The sequence below is a fragment of the Balaenoptera physalus genome, assembly GCF_965194825.1.
Source record: "Balaenoptera physalus genome assembly, chromosome: 6".
In the NCBI taxonomy this organism is placed as follows: domain Eukaryota; kingdom Metazoa; phylum Chordata; class Mammalia; order Artiodactyla; family Balaenopteridae; genus Balaenoptera; species Balaenoptera physalus.
This window is the reverse complement of record NC_138885.1, coordinates 82,152,086-82,167,508: the sequence shown is the minus strand read 5'-3', so window position 1 is coordinate 82,167,508 and position 15,423 is coordinate 82,152,086. Positions and strand designations below refer to the sequence as shown.

The following is a 15,423-nucleotide window of genomic DNA, read 5'->3' as shown; positions in this document are numbered from 1 at the left end:
CTTTTTGAATTTGTTTTACTGAAGTATAGTTGATTTACAATATTGTGTTAATTTCTGCTATACAGCGAAGTGATTCAGTTATACATATATATACATTCTTTTTCATATTCTTTTCCCTTACGGTTTATGACAGGATATTGAATACAGTTCCCTGTGCTATACAGTAGGACCTTGTTGTTTATCCATTCTGCACATAATAGTTTGCATCTGTTAATCCCAAACACCCTATCCATCAGAATTGCTTAGATCCTGCACATCATTTTGGGAAAGGGCTTCCATTAGCACCTGTGGTTAGGAGCAGGATCAAGGGCAATCTATACCTCTCAGCTTGTGGCAGGTACTGAGCGTGAGTTGATTGTGCTTTCTTTGTCAATGAAGTGTTAAGATGGGAAAAATAAGAGCTCCCTGAAAAAATTCTGCAGAACAAAAGGAAGGAACATAATCTGAAGCTTTGAAGGAAGAGCCCCCTGCGAATGTGAAAGGAACCAGAAAAAATATGAAATCAAACAAAAAACATTGGGCATACTTAATAACATGTAAAATGATGTGGCTCCAGTGAAATAGGAAAGACAGCCCATAAGTAGACAACAAGCTTAGATGAAAGGGCAGCAGGTTACAAGGGGGAATAGGCAACATAGGAAGGATGACTGGAAACTAAAATGCAATAGCAGAACCTGACATTCCACTTTGAAGGTCATAGATAAGAAGGAGTTGAATATCATATTACAGATAATGAAGTTGTGTCTGTGGAGGACAAACCTGAGAAGCTCTCACCAAAAAAGGACAAGGATAAAAATGATGAGAACAAACATTAGTCAAACTAAGGGTGGAGCCCAGTAGTGTGTGTTTTAATAAGTCCTCCAAGTGATTCTGAGTCACGTTAAGTGGGAACTAGTGCCCAAGACATCGATTGTATGTAATGAATTAACTGCATTCATATTTCTGCCCTGTGATTCTAGAATGGTACCAGTTATATACCATGCTTGGAAAAATTGAGAAAATAGTTAAGTCTTTTGCAGTGATCTCTGGTTCAGATGAGGAACCCCTCAGTGAGAAAGGTTCTTTTATATTACATATTGTCAGCCCTGCCCCTAAAAAAAACCAAACAAGCCTATGTGTCTTTTCTTCTATCAGGTCTGCCACCTACGATGCCCCATATGTACTCTACATCTAATTCATCTTTAAAGACTGAAAGTTCTACTCTATATTTTTTAACAGTCTTAAATACCACTATGATTAGATGTGATTTTTTTCCTTCATTGACTCAGTGCATTCAATCTTTACTCCAAATTTGGCATTTATTCTTTATTGTCGGTTATTATGAAATATGCCCAAGTATATTAGATGGTCTATAAAGGTGAGGACTACTTTTTTTTTTAGCATGCTCATAACAACTAGGGAATGCACAGTATATATTTAATAAATTATTTATTTAAAAAATTCTGCTTTAAAAAACATCTTTGTAGCCTTTGAAAGAGTAAAATTTACAGACTGGAAGTGAATCAGTTCTTTTTTCTTGTAATGGGATTTTATATGTATCTTGGTTTTGAAGGCTAACTTTTCATGTCCAATTTACAAACGTTGCTTAATATAAGACTCAGTGAACTCTAGCTTTTGAAAATGTAATCCTCTAGATCTTTGGCTCTCAACCTTGGCTGCATTTTAGAATCACTTGAGAGTCTTTCAGAAATCCTGGTGCCCAGGCTTTACTTACCTCCCGAACCATTAATCACATATTGGAGCAGGACTCAGGCATTTTTAAAGCTCCCTTGTAATCCCAATGTGAAACTAAGGTTAGGAACTGCTGAACTACTAGCGATCCCCGACTAGTGTGTAGTTCAGTGTTAGCTGTGGACCTTTTTCAAAAAGGCAGTGGTTCTCACAGGTTAGCTCATATCAAAATCCAAGGGCTGGAAGGCAGTGATTCTCACAGGTTAGTTTGTATCAGAATGCAAGAGCTTGTTAAAAGGCAGACTCAGGACTTCCCTGGTGGTGCAGTGGTTAAGAATCTGCTTGCCAATGCTGGGGACACGGGTTTGATCCCTGGTCCGGGAAGATCCCACATGCCGCGGAGCAACTAAGCCCGTGCACCACAACTACGGAGCCTGCGCTGTAGAGCCCACATGCCACAACTACTGAAGCCTGTGCCCTCTAGGGCCCACGTGCTGCAACTGCTGAGCCCATGTGCTGCAACTGCTGAGCCCACATGCTGCAACTACTGAAGCCCGTGCGCCTAGAGCCCATGCTCCACAACAAGAGAAGACACTTCAGTGAGAACCCCGCGCACCACAATGAAGAGTAGCTCTCGCTCACCGCAACTAGAGAAAGCCCGCGCGCAGCAACAAAGACCCAACGCGGCCAAAAATAAAATATAATAAAAAAATAAATAAATAAAGATGGACTTAAAAAAAAAAAAAGGCTGACTCCTCTCACCCCCCAGTTCCAGTTTAGTCAGTTTGAAGTGTGGCCTAAGAATTTGCATTTCTAAAAGTTCCCAGATGATGTTGATGATGCTCGTGATAGTGGGGGTGCCTCACCTTAGGAGCCACTGCCATAAAGTGTTGAGGACACGCAGTTTGTTATTCAAAAGGCCTTTGTTTTCAGAATTTTTAGTAGAAGTTTAGTATTATAGGTAGTTGTTTTATGGATACATTTTAAATCCTAATATAGAAGTATGCGACTTAGATAGGGCAAATACAGCTTACGAAAAGGTAGCCAAATAGTTTTATCTCTGTCTTTATCTTGATTCTGATCAATGGATTGTTTCTTATAAGAAAGAATTGTAAGAAAACTTGAACAATCCAAAAGATGGCGCCATAGAGCTTGATTTTTATTTAATTTTATTTTTTCTTTTTTACTATAGAAAAAAATATTTTTCCAGCAATGAAAATGACAGTTTTACTGTCTCTTGTTGTTTACCATGAAGAGTAACACAGCACTTTGTAGAGGAGATGACTAAATTCTATTCTGTTTCAGATTTCAGAAATTCAAATGCTTACTTGATATTTTGGTATACAGTAAAATAAAAATGTTTCTGAATGGTTCTCCACTTGGTTAATTAAAAGTATGTAAGATTATGTCATTACAATGTTTTTGAAAGAGAAGAAAATTTTTTTGAATAGCAATTTGAAAGAATAATTCATTGTTTCCTAAGAAGGAAGAATTTTAATTTCCTTTACCCTTTATTTTAAAAATCTAGTCATATTTTCTCAAGTTAATATATAACAGAACGGCAAATTTGCTTTAAAAGTTAAAATTAATTTTAGGTAGATATAGAACAGAAAAAATTCTTATTTTTATTCTGTATGTGTATTACTACCTACATTTCCCTCCCAACTGAATTGGATTTAAAAAACTTTTAAGTTTCTTTCCTTTTCCTTCTTCCCTTTCTTTGTTCCTTCCTCTCTCCCTTCCTCCCTTTTCTCTTCCCACCAATGCATTTTACAGTAGAAACAAAATTAGCTCCCCCAAGCCAACTCAAAATATGTTTACAATATGGTATTGTTTTTGTGTTTCTTAAAGTGTCCTAAAGATGCTGCAAGCAAAAGCATTTTGTGATCAATATAATGGAAAATTAAAAGTTTTAAGGCATACTTTAGAAGGGGTATACTCTAATGAATAGAGAAGAAGTGGGAACTGGATTGGAAACAGGGAGCATATACAATCTCCAAAAGACTTTTTGGGACACAAACTAGCCACATGGAAAACTGACTAGTGCTCAGTTAAATGGGAGCTACTGAATCAGATTTGAGTTTAGCCACAATTAATGTCACTGAGACATGTTCTTTTGAGAAGAATTACTACAAAATGATGTAGTATTTGCATATAACCTATGCATATCCTCCTGTATACTTTAAATCATCTCTGGGTTACTTATACGATGTAAATGCTGTGAAAATACAATGTAAATAGTTGCAGTTGCACAGCAAAATTCAAATCTTGCTTTTCAGAACTTTCTGGAGTTTTTTTCTCAAATATTTTGAATTCACAGTTGGTTAAATCTGTGGGTATGGAGGGCTGAGTGTATTTTGGATATTAACCCCTGATCAGTTATATGGTTTGCAAATATTTTCTCCCATGTCATAGGTTGCCTTTTCATTTGTTGATGATTTCCTTTGCTGTGTAGAAGCTTCTATTTGATGCAGCTCACGTTTATTTTTGTTTTTTTGCCTTTGCATTTGGTGTCAATCCCCCAAATCATTGCCAAGACCAGTATCAAGGAACTTATTCCTTATGTTTTCTCCTAGGAGTTTTATGATTTCAGGTCTTACATTCAAGTCTAATCCATTTTGAGTTGATTTTTGTGTATAGAGTGAGGTCTAGTTTCATTTTTTTCCATGTGAATATCTGGTTTTCCCAACACCATTTATTGAAGAGATAGTCCTTTCCCCATTGTATATTCTTGACTCCTTTGTTGAAAATTAATTGACCGTATTGTGTGGTTTTATTTCTGGGTGCGTTCTCTCTCTCTATTTTTTTTTTTTTTTGGTTCCACTGGTCTATGTGTCTGTTTTTATGCCAATACCATAGTGTTTTGATGACTGTAGCTTTATAATATGACTTGAAGTCAGGAAGTGTGATGCTTCCAGCTTTGTTTTTCTTTCTCAAGGTTTCTTTGGCTATTTGAGGTCTTGATTATTCTGTATCTGTGAAAAATGCCATTGGAATTTTGACAGAGATTACATTGAGTTTGTAGATTGCTTTGGGTAGTATGGACATTTAAACAATATTCTTCCGATCAGTGAGCACAGAATATCTTTCCATAATATGTGTCTTCTTCAATTTCTTTCATCAATGTCTTAGAGTTGTGAGTGTATAGCTCTTTCACCTCCCTGGTTAAATTTATTCTTAGGTATTTTATTCTTTTTGATCCAATTGTAAATGGGATTGTTTTTCTTAATTTCTCTCTCTGAAAGTTATTTGTGTACAGAAACACAACTGATTTTTGTGTATTAATTTTGTATCCTGCAACTTTACTGAATTTGTTTACTAGTTTTAACATTTTTTTGGTGGCATCTTTAGGGTTTCCTATATATAATATCATGTCATCTTCAGATAGTTTTACTTCCTTTCTGATTTAGATCCTTTTATTTATTCTTCTTGCCGAATTGCTCTGGCTAGGACTTTCTATGGTGAATAAAAGTGGTGAGAGTGGGCATCCTTGTCTTATTCCTGATCATAGAGGAAAAGCATTCAGCTTTTCACTGTTAAGTATGATGTTAACTGTGGGCTTGTCATATATGGACTTTATTATGTTGAGGTACATCCATCTATACCTAATTTGTTGAGGGTTTTTATCATAAAAGGATGTTGAATTTCATCAAATGCTTTTTCTGCATCTATTGAGATGATCATATGATTTTTATCCTTCATTTTGTTAATGTGGTGCATCACACTGATTTCACATATGTTGAACCATTCTTGTATCTCAGGAGTAAATCCTACTTGATCATGGTGTATGATCCTTTTAATGTATTGTTGAATTTGGTTTCCTGATATTTTGTTGAGGATTTTTCCATCTGTGTTCATCAGGAACATTGTCCTGTAATTGTCTTTCCTTACAGCGTTTTTGTCTAATAAGAATGGTAGACATTCTTATTGCTAAGGCTGCTTGTGTAGATCAAGGTTACTTGATTTCAGATACATGAATATGAGACAGGTATGCATTGAACTCTGATTCTTATTTGCCCTTTGTGGGTTTAGGGTGGAAGCAGCCAGTTGTTAACTGTGATGAAACTAGACCTGAAGCAAATGTGCAAAGATAAAGGATGATCAGTCAGGGACTTCCCTGGCAGTCTAGTGATTAAGAATTCGCCTTCCAATGCAGGGGGTGTGGGTTTGATCCGTGGTTGGGGAGCTAAGATCCCACCTGCCACCCGGTCAAAAAACCAAAACATAAAACAGAAGCAATATTGTAACAAATTCAATGAAGACTTTAAAAATGGTCCACATCAAAAAAAATCTTAAAAAAAAAAAAAAGAAAAGGATGATCAGTCAGAGACTAAAGGAAGGTACTGCAGTGCAGTTGCCCTGGGAAGTAAAAATAAAAGGACTATACTGACAGGCAAAGTTGTGTTATGGAGAAAGCAATAAAATATATTAAGAGAGGAAGAAAAATCAGACAAAAAATGATATGGGGAATTCCCTGGTGGTCCGGTGGTTAGGACTCGGCGCTTTCACTGCCAGAGTCCGGGTTAGATCCCTGGTCAGGGAACTAAGATCCCATGGCGTGGCCAAAAAAAAAAAGATGTGAAAAAGAGCCTCCTTTAAGACTGAAGATTAATAACATGGCAGGATCTGTGAAAGGAAGAATAGAGAAGAAATTTCCCTTGGATTTCTAAGTGTTCAGAATATGTACTTATGTGCATTCATTTTCATTTGTGTTCACTGTTGGAATTTCTCCAAGCCTGGATGGAGATCCTTTTCTTGATAGAGAAGGGTAGGTGCCTCCCTTTCCCCCATGGGATTCTCTCTACTTAGATTTCCTTCTGCTTTATTAGGGGAGAGTAAGGGTTGCTTTTAGTTGCAGAATTTCTCATAATGGATTTTTAGGGTTATTTAGTTTCTCAGTGAGCCTTTTTCATAGGTAAGCATTGGGTTCTATTTTTCAATACACAATGGATTATCCTCTAACAAATGTTCCTATGCTGTTTAACTCCATCTCATCCCTTGTCTGTCTTATTACGTAGAGCCCTTTATTCTCTCCTTGCCTCTACTCTTTTCACCCTGACTTTTAGCCCAAACATATCTAAGTAGAGAATCGGAAAGTGCTTCCATTTACTAACCAGGAACTTGGCTTTACTGCCTGCCCTTGCCCCATCTCCATCTCCGTTTTAAGGTATTGATTTCTGGGAAGTAGAACTTTTACTTTCCAGGAGTATGGGTATTCTTGGCAACTTTCACAGACTTGCAGATTCTCAGATCTACAGGGAGTTCTTTTCCATTTCCTTGGCCATTTCCTGTGGGCATATTGGTCAGGTTTTTGGTTCATTTCCTTTTTAAATGTGAAAGCACCCTAGGTTCTTGGTCAGGTGGCAGGCACCTTTCCTCTGTGCCATTCTCATCCTGCCTCCATTTTATCCCCACTATGTTGGGTTGGATGATTTGTGGTCTAGAGGGCTCTGTGTCTTAATGAGGAGGCATCAGATTATTTCACAGAGAAGAAAGGGGCAGAGGAGCTCCTTTTGCCCATAAAATGAGCTCATTCTCCTAAGGATATATGGAGGTAGGAGATTTAAGACTAACTAGAGGTTCATTATGATTTTAGCAATAATATGAGGTTGTTCTCAGCTATTTCACCCAACCAGCAAAAATTACTGGATGTCTGCTATGTATTAGATACTGGTTAGGCTCTAGGGATAAAATAGTGAGCAAGATAGATATATTTTCTTTCCTTATGGAGCTTACTGTCTTGTGAGGCAGGTACAGAGTTGTCTGGAAATACATAAGAGTACCGGCCTCAACTGTGTGTGTGTATGTCTGAGTACTTTAGTGATGGAGATGGTGTAGGGAGAGCGCACCCTGGAGGAAGTTGTACTTAAGCTGAGACTTAAAGAGAAATCAGCCAGAGACAAACAAGGTGGGATAGTGGAGGAATGCGCTATGGTTGGTACAAGCGTGTTAAGGGGTTGATGCAGTGTAGAAGAATAGTGTGTGAGTGAGAAGATAATAGTATATGTGAAGATGAGAGAATTCATGTTTGGGAAAGTTAAGTGTGCCTAGATTTGGGAGTATGAAGGAGATAGTGGTTCAGTTCTAAGGTTAGAGAGGTAAGCAAGAAGCCAGATCAGACCTCTTAGATATAAGTTGTTTATCCTGAGATCAAGAGGGAGAGCCATTTTAAAGTGCTTTTAGCCAGGGAAATGGCTTGAATGGTGCATTTTAGACAGAGAACTCTCTTGTGGGAGGAACAGGTTGTAGGGAGGTTACGATTGGTTGTAAAGAGATTATTCAGGAAGCTCTTGCAGGGATCCAGGTGGGAGATTATGGTGATTTTGAACTAGCGTGGAGATAATGAAGGGGGGCGGAAATTAGATAGATTTAAGGGAGATACTTAGGAGGAGACTTGGTGGGATTTGATGATGTATTGGATGTGAGAGATAAAGGGGAGAAGGAGGCAAGGATGACTTCCAGGTTTCTAGACTGGGCAGTGGGATGAATGGTGGACTGTTTACTTAAGATTCGGGAGAAAGTGTGGCTGGGGAGTGGGTTGGGGAGAGTGAAGGGAGATGAGTTTAATTTGTTAGGTGTGAAATACCTGTGGGCTTATCCACGTGGGAGTGTTTTGTCTGAACAAAAGTGTTTTGTCCGTTATGCACATCTGGAACTCAGGGTGCTGCCTGGGCAGGAAGTATAACTTTAGGACTTACAGAGGCACAGTATGCTCCAAAGTGTGCGCTTCTGCAACATGAATTAGCTCATAAGTGATTGGTAAATGGGAAAATGATGTTAGGATAATGCAAAAATTATATTGATTCATATGCAGTTTTTTCTAGGCAAGGGGAGATAGGATAATGGCAGTAGATATATAATCATCTAGACAGGAAAAGAGTGCTTAATTACCTCAGTTGCTGTACTGTGAATAGGCATTCTCTTGTCTGTATTTTAAGAAAATTAAAAAAAAAAACCCACACAAACAAATGCCTGTTTCTGGGTGGACCTCCACCGTAAGGTGAACCCTCAACTCTTGGCACTTGGTGTTTAATGGCGGTCCCACTGGCTTATAGCGGCACTTCCACTGCTTTGTCTCAGCATGTGCCAGTCCTGCTCTGATTAAAGTATTGCCATTCTTTCCACTTTATTTTTGTGCATTTTAAATATCTGCTGTGGCATTCTCTGTTCATATTGAGCTGGTGGTCCTAATCAAGTCCCTGGCCTGGGACCATTTATACTTTCTGTTAGCAGTCAGATTACAAAGTTGCATAGGTTTTGAGCAGACTGCTGAAACTCTGTTTTTCTTATAAGCTCTGTGCAGTTTTGTAGAGCCTGAGGATTTTTTTTCAGTAACTCATCATGTTATAGCAGAGAAACTTGTATTGAAAATTTGTCAGTAGAAAAGATAATGCAAGGAAATGTGACAGAAATAGAGTGACACCCAAAGTAAGTCCAGAATGGAATACAAAAAAATGTTTATTGGCCAGAGGCAGAACAAGGAGCCTATAAAAGACACTGAAAAAGGGGGGCCCAGAGGGGCAAACCAGAAGAGTGGACTTGTCATGGGAACCTTCAAGTTGGCTTCTGTGCCCCAGAAATCTTTGAGAGTTTCTTTGCTTTGTGGTAAAGAACCATATTCCAGGTTTGTTTTGTACATTTTATTCACCAGACCTAAAATCGTGTGTTTTTCCAAGGCAGCCCTGGTTACTTTTAGTAGGAAATGATGGTTAGCAATAATAATCTGGGCACTAGTTAAGTTGGTAATTGTTTCTAGGCCTTTTTGAAGAGAACTAAGAATATGTGTTCTGTTTTTAAGAGAAAATAGGTCCTAGATCCTGAGTTCAGTACTTCCTATTCAAATTTAGATTCTTACTTCTTTGATATTTGTAACTTTCTTCTCATGTATGTTGAAAATCTTTATTTAAAAAAAATAACATTAAGATTGTGACAAATTTGCTTTGTCCTAATGTGTATAATAGTTTCAGAATAACAATATCAATGTTATTATGAAGAATAGTCACTTGAAATAATTACTGTCTTTGCCCTATACCAAAATTTTTTAGTAACTTAGCTTTTTCATATTTTTCCAGAGTAGTCAACTTGGTTCTCATGAAATACTCTTTATTTATGACTGACATTTGGTAAACTCTGAACTCAACAGATCAGAGAAGTATCAGGTATATCAAAAAGTAGCCAGAGGGCTTCCCTGGTGGCACGGTGGTTGAGAATCCACCTGCCAATGCAGGGGACACGGGTTTGAGCCCTGGTCCGGGAGGATCCCACATGCCATGCGGAGTGACTAAGCCCGTGTGCCACAACTACTGAGCCTGCGCTCTAGAGCCCATGCTCCACAACAAGAGAAGCCACTGCAGTGAGAAGCCCGCGGGCACCGCAACGAAGAGTAGCCCCTGCTTGCCCGAAGACCCAATGCAGCCAAAAATAAAATAAATAAATTTATATTAAAAAAAAAAAGTAGCCAGAGAGTAGCTTTCAGGATGCTAGTTAATATAGATATTAGTTTTACAGAGTTAATGGAAATTGTTGGTAAATCTGAGGTCGATTAAGAGTACTCCTGTTATAATAGTTCTTCTTGTTTGAATATATGATATGAGACAGTGGTTTCTTAGAGCTTCTCTTTTTAAACATCTATTAAATATGATTGGGATTGACAAATACACAATAATATGTGTAAAATAGGTAACTAATAAGAACCTGCTGTATAAAAATAAATAAAATTCAAAAAAATAAATATAATAGACATTTAAATATAATATGTGGTATGTTATAATATATTGGGGAAATGTGCTTATTTAGGCAAAAACCTTGAGCATGAATCCAGGAGGTGTGTAAGAGTTATTTCTAATTTATGTTTTGTTTTTTAAATTAATTTATTTATGGCTGCATTCAGGCTGCGTTGGGTCTTTGTTGCTGCGCTGGCTACTCTTCATTGTGGTGCACGGTCTTCTTATTGCGGTGACTTCTTTGTTGCAGAGCACGGGCTCTAGGCACGTGGGCTCAGTAGTTGCAGTGTGTGGGCTTCAGTAGTTGTGGCTCACGGACTCTAGAGCACAGGCTCAGTAGTTGTGGCACATGGGCTTCGTTGCTCTGCAGCATGTGGGATCTTCCCAGACCAGGGCTCGAACCCGTGTCCCCTGCATTGGCAGGTGGATTCTTAACCACTGTGCCACCAGGGAAGCCCTCTAATTTATGTTTTAATGTATGATGTACCAGAATTATATTTCTGCTCACTGGCTTTTTCATAAATTGAGGTATAATTGACATATAATGTTTTAGGTGACAACATAATGATTTGATGTATGTATATGTTGTGAAACCATAAGTTAACACTCATCACCACACATAATTGAAAAAAATTTTTTTTCATATAACTTTTAAGATTTACTCTCAGCAATTTTCAAATATCTCTCTGATATTTCTGTTTAAAGTAAAACTGTACCTCCAAGGATGGTAGACTGTTAATTCATAAATAAATTCAATATTTCTACCACAATTATTTGTTTCTGCTGAATATAATTTTTGTCCAAAAATAACATGAATTATATGCATCCAAAGCAGGATAATGTAAATGCTCTCTGTAGTCTATCAAAATACATTAATATTATGTAATCGATGTTAATACTATTAATATATGCAATATTAGCCTGTTAATATTAATGTGAGAAGCATAATAAAAATATCTTTGTTTTTACTGTGTAGGCTGCTAATCTAAGGCATGTGGTCCCAGAGATACATTATGAAACTTATTTTATGATTATGATATTAACTTTTATACCATAGTGACATAATGTGTGTTGAAAATCTATTTGAATTTCTAACAGAAATATATACCTAATTTCAAAGAACCATTTATAATCTTGAATGATGGTGAGAGAAGACTCTCATGTACTCACTGATACTGAGATGCAGTGTTTATTCTGGACAGGAGCTTACTCATTCTCTCTGATTAAAATTTAAATTCATGGCTCTTTGTGTGAGCATTAGTCACATCACTCCATTGTATGCCTTTCTGAGTTTGTTGTTTTCTTTACTGTGGTTGTTGGCGCTGGTTACTCTGGAACATTTATTTTTATTTTTATTTTCACTTGAATCAAAAAGACTATTGTGAAACAATTTCAATTAGTAATATAGTACAGAGAACTCCAGTGTATCCTTCATCCACATTCCCTATTATTTCCGCATTTGTTTTATTTTCTCTTCTTCTCTCCCACATGTGTCTATGAATAATTTTTTTCTGAACCATTTGAAAGTTGAAGACATGATAATTCTTTATTGCTAAATTTTTCAGTGTGTATTGCTTAAGAATAAGACACCAAAATCAGGGAATTTAACACTGATGTATTATTATCTGGAACACTTCTTTTTCAGGCACCAAATTAAATTGTTCAACATGTGTTTTTGTTTTTGTGTTGGGGGATTAATCTTGCCATTAGTATAAATCATGGAGTAATTGAGTATATATTACATTAACTTTAAATATCTGTATAATTATCAATTTTTTAAAATGTGCTTTTTGTCTAGAATAGTAATATTATCTGGAAATATAGAAGTGATACTCATTTCTAGTTACTGATAAGCATATTTGCATTTTGAAGGATTTAATTGTGCTTTTTAAGTAATTATAATGAGATCTTCTTTAAAAGCCTTAAAGCTATACCAGCCTTTTTCCTCTGTTGAACAGTGAAAACTCATCTAGCTCTAGTCTCTTAATTAAAAAAAAAGTCTTAGATCACCTAAGTTTTGCATTTAAGAATGCCAAACTTTAAACAAGTAGGGTACGAGTTTGACTACATTCATATGTTCAGTTATTTATGCTTATCCATATTAATATTCTCTATACTAGATTATAAATATGGATCAGATTCATTTTACTTTATCTTCACAGTGTCAGTACAGTACTGCAATGAAGATTGTTTAATAATAATCCAAGTAAAAAACAAAGAATGGAAAAAAAAAAAACAAAGAATGTCAGAATGCTTGAGACACCATAAATATAAGGCACAGAAGGGTTAAATGTAAAATAATAGATAAAGTGTTTACCAACACTAAAATAAAGATGATACAGCTATTTTAATATCAAATAAGGTACGTTTTATGGCAAAAGCTTTTACTTGATATAGGACATTTCATAGTTAAAATAAACAGGTATGACAAATCTAAATTTGTATGTCCTGTGACTCTTTCTATTGTGTATTTTTTCTCTTAGGCTTTAGTCATGTGGTCTTATGTCAGATTACTTCTAACTGAGTGCTGGTTATTTCTAATTGAGTTATTTCTACTTGAGTATTATTTGAGCCCTAATCTTCCTACCGTCGTTTCTAGTAGGAATGTAGGCTAAGGGCACTAGCAATCCCAGATCATCTCAATCCCGTCAGGAATGGGAGGATTTGAAGCTGAGCGTTTGAATCCAGGCCAACCTAACTTCTAATGTGTAACATTTTGGGGCCCAGTTCAGCAAGCCCTCAATTTCAGTTCTTATTCTCTTAGCAGATAGGGCTTAGTTTAGTCTGTTGAAAGCTATTCAGCTTTTCACCTTCTTAAGTTCAGTGTAGTCAGATTCTGAGAGTAATTTTATTGACTCTAATCAACTATAGAAAGATATTTTATAAATACTTGTCTAAAACTCTCAATTTGTAGCAATATGAAGCTGAACAGAATTGCTTAATGAGTTTCATAATGTACAGTATGACACTGAGAAACAATGGGAACAAACCTCTGCCTCTGTGAAATAACTCTACTGGTGTGATATTTTCAAACATTTAAAAATATTTAATCTTGCAAAAAAGCAGAAAGCCCTTAAAGGGGAAATAGACAAAACCACAATCCTAGGAGAAGATTTGAACATACTTCTTTCAATGACAGATGAAGCAGAGATATAAACAGTATATGTACATATATACACATACATTTTACATGCATGCACATGATTTGAACATGGTCCAATAAACAATCCGATTAACATGGACTCAGTAACTGTAGATTTCATGTTCAATTCATGTGTGCATGGAACATTTACCAAAATTGGCCATATAATTAGTCTCAGCATATTCCAAAGGATTAATCTTACAGACTGTTCTCTGGCCCCAATGGAATTAAGCTAGTAATCAATAATAGACAGAAAATCCTGAATGTTTGGAACATATTTCTGCTATGCTTTGAGGGTATGGAAAGATTACTTAAATTACACTAAATGGATTACACTAAATGTACCATAAACAAAAATAACAAATTCGATTGTGCTAAAATTAAGAAGCTCTATTCATTCTAGGACATCATTAAGAGAGTGAAAAGGCAAGCCACAGACTGGAAAATAGGTATTTGGAATACAGTCCCTTGTTCTTAGCAGGGGATTGGTTCCAGGACCCCCATCCGATGCTAAAACCCAAGAACGCTCAAGTCCATTGTATAAAATAGCATAGTATTTGCATGTAACATACGCACATCCTCCCATATATTTTAAATCATCCCTAGATTACTTACAATACCTAATACAGTGTAAATGCTATGTAAGTAGTTGTAAATGGTGTAAATGCTATGTAAATAGTTGCTGGTATGCAGCAAATTCAAGTTTTGTTTTTTGGAACTTTTTGTTGGAATTTTTTAGAAAATATTTTTGATCTGTGGTGAGTTGAACCTGCAGATGAGGAGCCGTGAATATGGAGGGCTGACTATACATACATTTGACAAGAAATCATATGAAGGATGTAGAAAGAATTTCTACCAATCAGTAAGAAAATCCAATGGAAAAATGAGCAATAGATTAGACATTTCATAAAGAGAATATGCAGATGACCAAAAGCACTCAATTGCATTAATCAGCAAGAAAAGGAAAACTGAAACCACAATGAAATACTAACATATACTCACTAGAATGGCTAAAATGTTTTCTATGTGAGTCTGTTTCTGTTTTGTAAATAAATTAATTCGTATTATTTTTTTAGATTTCACATGTAAGTGATATATGATATTTGTCTTTCTCTGTCTGACTTCACTTAGTATGATAATCTCTAGGTCCATCCATGTTGCTGCAAATAGCATTTCATTCTTTTTTATGGCTGGGTAGTATTCTATTGTATATATATATATATATACCACATCTTTATCCATTCATCTGTTGATGGACATTTAGGTTGCTACCATGTCTTGGCTATTGTAAATAATGCTGCTTTGAACATTGGGGTGTATGTACCTTTTTGAATTAGAGTTTTTGTCTTTTCCGGATATATGCCCAGAAGTGGAATTACTGGATCATATGGTAACTCTATTTTTAGTTTTTTAAGGAACCTCCATACTGTTCTCTGTAGTGTTTGAACCAACTTACATTCCCACCAACAGTGTATAGGGTTCCGTTTTCTCCACACCCTCTCCAGTATTTATTATTCGTAGACTTTTTCATGATGGCCATTCTGACTGGTGTGAGGTGATACCTCATGGTAGTTTTGATATGCATTTCTCTAATAATTAGTGATGTTGAGCATCTTTTCATGTGCCTGTTGGCCATCTGTATAGAATGGCTAAAATGTGAAAGGCAATTTCAAGCGTTGGTGAGGATATGGAATACAAACTCATATTGCTGCTGGAGTAGAAATTGGTACTACTGCTTTGGAAAATTGTTTGATGTCATCTTTTAAAGTTGATTGAATTAATACTCTGACCCAACAGTTTTACAACCCAACCAAAATGTATGCACTTATGCCGCAAAAGACATGTGTAAGAATGGTCATTGAATCATTATTTGCAGTAGCCCCAAAC

The 15,423-nt window shown here is 36.3% G+C and overlaps 1 protein-coding gene across 4 annotated transcripts in view; it reads left to right on the top strand.

The window, feature by feature from the left end:
• Nucleotides 1-15,423, top strand: part of HIBCH (3-hydroxyisobutyryl-CoA hydrolase) — a 90,581-nt gene that overhangs the window by 30,726 nt on the left and 44,432 nt on the right. The window lies entirely within an intron of this gene.